The sequence below is a fragment of the Alligator sinensis genome, unplaced genomic scaffold (genome assembly GCF_000455745.1).
Source record: "Alligator sinensis unplaced genomic scaffold, ASM45574v1 scaffold448_1, whole genome shotgun sequence".
Lineage (NCBI taxonomy): Eukaryota > Metazoa > Chordata > Crocodylia > Alligatoridae > Alligator > Alligator sinensis.
Window position 1 is genome coordinate 3,837,112 of NW_005841870.1, and position 7,101 is coordinate 3,844,212.

The window sequence follows — 7,101 nt, forward strand, 5'->3', positions numbered from 1 at the left end:
CCGACAAGCCACCCGCAGCCCTGTTCCACTCCTCTATGGGACCCTGTGGCCACACATTCTGGCCCTGGGCCCCAAGCCCCATACACTGCCCAGCTGGGCAGCAGCCCCAGCCCCAGCCCTGCACATCTCCCTCCCTCCCTTTCTATGGGGGTTTCAGTTCCCACTCCTCCCCACTTGCCTGAGGGAGCTGCTCTTCAGGCTGCCTGGTGGCCATGTGCATATACATTCACATGGTGATCCCTCCTGACTGCCCTCCTTCCACTCCCTCCCAGCCCCCAGTAGGCTGAAACTCTGCCAGCCTACAGAGAGCAAAATCTGTGGGTTTCTCTGGTAAAATGAGAAATCCACGTTTTCCTCCATCAAAGGGGGAAATCCTTGGTTTTCTCTGTTTTTTCCATAGGAAATGGAAAACCCAAATCCCTAGTGATTTCTCTTGCTGAGGAATGTTGGTCCAGCAGAGTTCAGTATGAGTCACAGATGGGGTGGAGTAGGGCACACCACACTGGGATGCTGGAGGACCTGGTGAACCACTATCACCCTATGAGTAACATGCTATACATTATTCAAATGAAAGCATAATGCAAATGAGGTAAAAAGATATTCTACATTTTACAAGTAATATCTCTGTGGCTGGATGACCATTTTTGTGCCTTATCATCAGGTGATAAAGGGTTTGAACATGTGTCACGTTCCAATTTATTGCTCTAGTAGTCTTCCATTCAAAAGCTTGCCTAACTTTATCCCAACTACATAGTTGGTCCAATAAAAGAGATCACCCTAAGAAATCTTTGCCTCTCGCATAATTTCAGGACAATCACAGCTACAACATCACTCTTACACTACCTTGCTCTATTGACACGTTAATTGTACTTCAAATGTAACATCTACCAAGGGCCTGTGGCAGGGGTGGGAAAAATACAGCCATGGGCCAGATTCAACCCACCAGGCCATTCTATTTGGCCCACGGGGCGCCTAAAAAAATTAGAAAATTAATATTTATCTGCCCCTGGCTGCCTATCAAAGATGACAGGAGACAGGGGCAGTAGGACCCAAGGGAAGCCACAGCAGGACCCTGCAGCAGCAAGGCCTGCCCAGCCCCACCCCACACCGCAGGGCCCCCCAGCCCTGCCCCCCCCCTTCCCCAGCTAGAAGCCCCTGCCTAGCAGAGATTTCTGGCCTAGAACCGTGGGACTTTCTCAATGTCCATTTGCAGTAAGATTAAGCCAAATGTAAATTATGAAAGCTAAAATGTAAAACTGTACAGGGCCGAAGGGCTAAAACAGCTTCCCTCCACCGGACAGCATAAGGAAAAAATCAGTATTTAAAGGCAAATTCAAATGAAAAATAATGCAAATTTTTAGTAGTGAAATTGGTTGTGCATTACAACATACTGCCAAGGGAAGTGATGATTTGTCTTTTCTTAAGGCCTTTAGATCAGTGATTCTCAACCAGGGTGATACAGCACTTACAGATCCTTTAAGAGTACCATAGGGTGCTGCTCAATAGTAGCACTGTTAGGTGTGCAAACACCTTGCAAAAGTGTTTCCTGTCCACTTAAGAAGGGATAGTCAGCCCTAATGAGTAGCAGCAGATGTGGAAAGGCTGCTGAGAAGGGAGTGGCTCACTGGGAAGTTAAAACAGCAGAGAACAGAACTGCAGGGCAGCAAGCTGTAAGGAAACAGTTGCAAGCCTTAGGTAGGTGGTAGGCTGAACTATGGGCTGCCTAGAGAGGCCAGACATTTGTGCTAGGGCCTGAGCTGCAGGGGTCCCCTTCAAGTGCCCAGGACAGGACAACAACTTTTTTAAATTTAATTTTATATTTTTGTGAGTATGTTCTTTTGTTGCCCTGACACTATTGCATATATACAAAACACACACAAATAAATTAAGTGCATACACACACACACACACTACCAGCTCAGGCACACACACATCCAAACCAGCCTAGGCACATGCATACTTATCACCAATTCAAGCACATACACTATACACCCCAAAAGTTAGACACAGATGACTAATTCATATATCATGCACACAATGCCATATATATATACACACACACACACACTCACACTAGCAACTCAGATACACACACATTCAAAATAACCAGTCTAGGTTCATGCACACCTATCACCAGTTTAAGCCTATACACGCTACACACACCAAATTTAGACAGAATTAGTTGCTAGTTACCAACACCTGCACATCCAATACACATACGTGGATTACTAATTCATATACCACACACACACAATGATATTTATATATATATCTATATATATACATATATGTATATATATGTATTCACTAATTCACATGCATACAACCCACCTACACATACACACAGGTGAGTTCCTAAGTTGGGTGTTGTGATGTGTATGTATGTATGTGCTTGGTGTACTTGGGATACCTGGGGAAAGGTTAAGGTAAGAAATTAGAAGTATGGGGAGTTAAAGTTACCAGGACCAGGATTAGAACCGGTAGACTACAGGGGCCTGGGCTGAAGAACTGAAGCTGGGGGATAACTTTAGGGGGGGAGGGGTAATCTTAATTGATTAAAAGACAACGCCCAAAGCCTGCAGCACAGGGAAGCATGCCGCCACAGAGTCTGGGACTGGAGCCAGAGCTATGGGGGAGCTGAAAAGGTAGGTAGGGAGAGGGAAAAATGGGACTAAGGGAAAGTGTGGGTGTTAAAGAGGGGCTCTGGGTGTGGGGAGCCAGAGGATGGCTCAGGGACAGCTAGAGAAGTTGCAGGGAGTGGCAGTAGGTACTGGAAGCTGGAGCAAACTGCATGACAGCTAGTAGGAGCTGGGAAGCTGCAGGGTGGGGGGGTGGAGAGGATTACAGAAGGTGCAGGGGAAGCCTGAAAACAGAGAAATAGACAGTGGAAAAGCAGCAGGCAGCAGGGCAGCAGGAAAGCAGAGAAAGGCAGCAGAAAGTCACAGGGAAAAGGCAGTAGGAACAGGGAAGGCTGAGAGGTGGCAGAAAAGGGGAGATGGAATTGGGAGGAGATCGGGAAACTAGCAGAGAGGGTGGGGACTGGAGCTCAGAGAGAGAGAGAATGAGACTGGAATTTAAGATCGGGAAGGGACTGGGATTCAGTAAAACATGACCCAACTCGGGGTTACAAATGACAGTGGTTTTATTGAACAGGGGAGATGGTGACACAATGTCAAATTGGTTCCCTTGTGCACACACACACACGCGCGCGCGCGCACACGCACACACACACACACACACAATGGCAGCAGGGGTTAGAGAAGCTTGGTGCAGGGGCTGAAGTCCACCGAAGTCCAGGAGGAGAGAGAGAGAGAGTCCAAATTGTAGGAGGAGGTGTGCAGGTAATATCTACCTATCCAGGCTGGAAAGGGGTCCTTGTCCAGTAGGTGTTGTCCAGAGGGGGGTCGCCAGCAGGGCCTCTGGTTGGATAGGTGGTGTGGCATGGTGCTGGTCCAGATGGAGAGGGTGTCCCACTGGGTCTGTCTTCACTGCCCCTTTTTATAGGGGTAGACATTGTGTGACCCTAGTGACAGGAGGCATGCCCAGGCAAGGGTCAGCCCCTGGCGTACTAAGCATGTGTGCTCCACGCAGGGATGTGTAGTTTCGGGTGTCTGTAATGGTGAGAGTTGTTGGTTTTGGTTTCAAATGCTGGTCTTGTCTCTGTTCCTGGGTGAGGTCTGTGGTTCCTGGGTGAATCAATGCAAGGTGATGGCCCAGTCATTACAGGCCACTCAGTAGAGGCCTGCTACACTTGTATTTCAGTCATTCCCAATCACACTCATTTTTCGGGGAACCAATTTACATGGGAGGGGTACATGACTCATACAGTTGCAACATGGGATGCCCAGGCAGAGGACAGAAGATGGAGGCTTTGACATATAAAATGGAAACTTCACATGACTTTGGTTCACTTACAAACACAGGCCTAAACCATACAATATCCATATGAAACAATAAAAATCAATACAAAAATGATAATACAATATACAACAGTAAGAATCAATACAAACCTAATAATAATACAATATAAAATGATGGATATCCAAAACCAAAAACTTACTACCAAAAAAAAATGTTTAAAGCTTATCCTAAGTCTGAGCTCACTTATACTTATCTATAGGGAATAGAGAGGGAGAGAAAAAGTCAGAAATGGTTGGGGAAAGGGAAGGGAATGCATTTTAAAATTTAAAAAGAAAAGAAAAACTGGGGGTTTTGCTACACTTTTGTTTAAAGACTGTTTATTGGTGTGTACTGGCTGAGGAGCTCCTCAGGGAGGAAAAGCCACAGGTTTCTACACATAATTCACAAGATAAACCCAGAGATTTCAAATAGAAATCCATCGTGTCATAAATATTCTGACCTACTGTGCTCTTTCTAAGTTCTTTGAAACAGAAGAATTGACCTATTTTCTATAGTCAAAAAATGAGTGAAAGCTAAGAGTTGGCATTCTCTGATGGGTGCCTTTTGTCTAATATGGTTAAGAACCATTGCTTTAGATCAATAATAGATTTTATTATAGAAGATATGCTTTAGTCAAACCCAAATAATTTAGCTCAATACTAGGGTAAATGGGTGGAATACCATCTCTCAGGAAAGGTTCAGGAGGCCACAAGGCACATGACAGAGAGGGGGAGATAAGATGATTTAATGGTACCTTGTGACTTTCAAAAACCATGAATTAGGCAAAAATACTTTCTCCAAACAAATCATAAGTTATGGCAAGTCACTAAGTTCTAATGTTATGGGACACTACTGCTATGAAAAACATTTTCAGAAAAATGATGAAATTCGTAGTGAGTGCATAATACTTGAAAAGCTCTTTACAATTTGGACTTTTAAAAGACATTCTTTTCACAAACTATGTCAAAATGGTTATATATGACATCAGTATCATTTGTGTCACCTTTGTTTCCCCATATTATTATGACTGGACTTTGAAGAACTATGTTTCTGTGTGATTTGTGAGATTTAGAAAAAGTCTATTATGGTCTTTCAGCCCCAGGTCATGCTCTTACTAAAATTGGTGGAAGTCTTTCTTTTTACTTTTTGGAAGAAAGCTTGAGCTACATACAGCCTAGGGGACATTTGTCATTTTAGATCTATCCCAATGACATTAAGAAGGTTTTAAGAGTAAAAGAATCATTCACCCATAACAAGGACTCATTTGTCCTTTCCATTCCCACATGAACAATAAATGAGGAGTAAAATCATAAGAAAAAGATGGGAAATAGGTCAGTATCTCTTAAAAGACCTTATGGGGGTTTCCTCTTCGGAGGTGCTAAGATTCCAGGCCAGGATCCATCCTCTTAAGTCAGTGTTTCCCACTTGAAGGGACTGCTTTAGGCAAGAGGTATATGTACTAAGGCTTTAACTTTTGCACCACCTGTTGGCTTCCTCAGCTCCCTGCAGCACCTTTACAGGAGCCAGAAGCACCCGTATTGCCAAGAACCACTGCTTTAGATCAATAATAGATTCTATTATAGAAGAATCTGCCACTTTAGAGCCTCCTCCATGGCTGGGAGTATTCCACAGTACAAAGAGGGAAACCAAACAGGGTAGTACTGGTTTATTTGGCAATGCTTTGAATCATGCCTGTGGGACCAAGTGGGAAACAGAGCCTGTTAAGGGGAAAAAATGTTGGTCCCAACCCTGTTATCAAGCCATCTGCTAACATGTACCCCTGTAAATGTGTGTAGAAGAATATACTCAGGACCTCTGGAAAAAAGGAAATGCCCCAGAACCAGATCTCAAGCACGGCACACCACTGCTCCTCTGACATGTGCCAACTCTTCAGCTCACTGAAGCAGAAGGGATTTTAGAACCTGAAGACAAAGGGAAGGAAGTATTTCATGAACTGACCTGACTTTTGCTAATATTAAATTTTGGAGCAAATATTGTTCTTTTAACTCCTTAAATCATAGTTTTTAAGTTTATTTTTCTAGGGTTCACAGACTATAAATCAGAAGGAATACATCTACTTATCCAGTCACACCTGCTGTGTAACACAGGTTATAGGAATTATTTGAATTAATTCCTGTTTAAACTACAGCATATATTTTGCTGCCTTATCTGCACATCAGAGAAAAACTCACAAAGATGCTCTCGTGGACCCAGAGGAACAGATTTCTATCTTCAGCTTCCTCTGTGCAAAAATGAAGTTTATTTTCTACCTATGGGGACTTTTTACCATCTCTAATTTTCCCTGAGCCTGAGGAAGGGCGTGCGCGCCCGAAAGCTTGCAGAAAAAGATTTTTTTTTTTTGCAATTTCTTAGTTGGTCTAATAAAAGGTATCATCTCTGAATCAAGAGTTCTAGAGTTTTGCATTTCTTTTATATTTTAGAAAAGCACTTAATTTTTATTTTAAAATTTCCAACAATGAGAAAATCCACTGCAATCCTTGATCAGTTGCTCCAGATGTTAATTATTTGCAGTGTCAAACGTGTCTTACTTCTAATGATGTATTTATATTCCCAGACAGTGCAAGTTCTTCTCCAAGATGAAGAGAGACAAATGTGAAGATACAGCACCCTTTATCTTACTACCAAGAAAGCTTCTTCATTTACAGACTGCTTCATGGGCCTGATGTGAAACTATATATAATTAAAGCACTTAGAGTTGAAGAAAGGATGAATGTGTTTAAAATGTGGCACCCGGCTGCTAGCTGCCAAATACTTGACAAGACAAGGCATCTTGCCTTAAGGCAAGAGATGTTCTGATGAAAGTCACATCTCAGGATAAACAATACACAAAGAAGAAAATGAACAGCCAGGACTACAGCTTGAGGCTACCAAAATGTTAAGATTTGCCAGTCCAATTATCTTGAAAGACACTAAATGTCAGGTTAAACTAGGGCATCCATAGAAGCAGTTAATTTCCCATTGAAAACATAAACCTCCATTCATTCTTCCATTTCTATATGCCCTTCTAAATACCCTTAAAGGAAAAAAAAGCCTTAAAATGTGACCTGCAAAGAACAAGTTAGAAATCTTTGCCCAGTTTGGCTGTTTTAGGAGGTATTTCTTTCTCTCAGAAACTTTTTCTAGAGATCTTCTCAAATGATTCAGACATAAAGAGTGGACACTTTCCCAACACACATTAAA

General features: G+C 42.9%; 1 long non-coding RNA gene across 1 annotated transcript in view; it reads left to right on the forward strand.

Moving 5' to 3' along the window:
* The window catches only part of LOC102370279, a 7,842-nt gene extending 1,165 nt beyond the window's left edge, over positions 1 to 6,677 (forward strand). Inside the window, exon 3 of the long non-coding RNA XR_323044.2 lies at positions 6,476 to 6,677. This is a non-coding gene — a long non-coding RNA (uncharacterized LOC102370279). The remainder of the gene's footprint in view (positions 1 to 6,475) is intronic.
* The last annotated feature ends 424 nt before the right edge of the window (positions 6,678 to 7,101 follow it).